The sequence below is a fragment of the Belonocnema kinseyi genome, chromosome 3, assembly GCF_010883055.1.
Source record: "Belonocnema kinseyi isolate 2016_QV_RU_SX_M_011 chromosome 3, B_treatae_v1, whole genome shotgun sequence".
Taxonomy (NCBI): domain Eukaryota; kingdom Metazoa; phylum Arthropoda; class Insecta; order Hymenoptera; family Cynipidae; genus Belonocnema; species Belonocnema kinseyi.
In genome coordinates this window covers 62626509-62627846 of record NC_046659.1, presented here as the reverse complement: position 1 = coordinate 62627846, position 1338 = coordinate 62626509, and positions in this window count along the sequence as shown.

The following is a 1338-nucleotide window of genomic DNA, read 5'->3' as shown; positions in this document are numbered from 1 at the left end:
TTACACAATTTGTATACATTCTTGTGTATATTTTAATAATTATTTATTTAAATGACAAGAATTGTTTTTCAATGTAATTTTGAATCCCGCTTCAAAGGGTGGACAACCAGCGCTCAGCCCTAACGCACGCATGAATGAAAATTATTATTATTTTATTATTGCATTAAACAGTCCCTAAAAAAGAAAAACTATTTTTCAATTGTACTTATACCGAAAAATGACTTTCTACGAAGATATTAGAAAAATAGAGCAAAAATTAACCGATTCCGACGTATTTGGTCAATTGTTATCCCCTCAGTATTCAACGAAGTGAAGTGAGCCAGTGATTGGAGTGAAAATACCTTATTGTATATGTAGACGGTCATGACTTTTTCTATACATCCCGGCTTTAGTTTAAATGTCGACGGGCTTGACTAACCTAACTTTTGAAAGTTGCATTAGGAAGTTATAATTTTATTCTAAGTGACTGGTACGCCCTATTAAATGAAAGAAATCTGAAAATTAGGTAAATATTGTTTCAATTGGATTCCTTATTAACAATTATTTAGGCAAATATCGCAAAGCGAATAGTTGCTTTGACAGGTATTCAGGTGGCTGACAGCGCGGTTCAGAACTCTACAACTCTGCATGAGCCAAAATTCAGTCGCCAAATGATACTTTCCCCTAGATGCGCACATGGGCACCTACGTTCAGAGGAATACATTTGAGTCTTGAAAACTCTCGCAAATGATCATTGGGAGCCCAATGAAATTTGAGCTGCAACAAATTTAACACCAGCGTTTTTCTGTGTAGCAGAAAAAACCAGGGTGTGCTATTGTTGTCTTCAGAAACATTCAGAAAAGTGTCAGAAACGACAAACTTGTGGAATCAATGACTGTCCCAAATTTCATCACCGAATGCTTCATAAAATCGGTGACCAAAAACCTGGAAATGAAATAGTAATATGCTTGGGAGAAGAAAAGGAATGTGATATGCTAAAAATTCTTCCGATACGATTGCACGGACCTGCAGGAATAGTGTCGACTGTAGCTCTTTTGGACGAAGGCAGTACTGCATCACTAATTGATGCAAACCTTGCTAGAAGTCTGGAACTTAAAGGTCCAAACTTACCATTATGCTGCAAATGGACGGCCGAAATATACCGTTACGATGAAGACTCAATAATTGCAAATACTGAAGCGGCTGGAATAAACAGCAATAAATTTCTTGATCTCAAGTCCTTAGAATGACCAACAAATGGCGCGCGAATCGCTCCAAATCATCTGTTTTCAGTCAGCACCACTGCCGACTAGATATATGGTGCAGTCACAGTCCACATCTTCTGAGTTTACGTGTTTT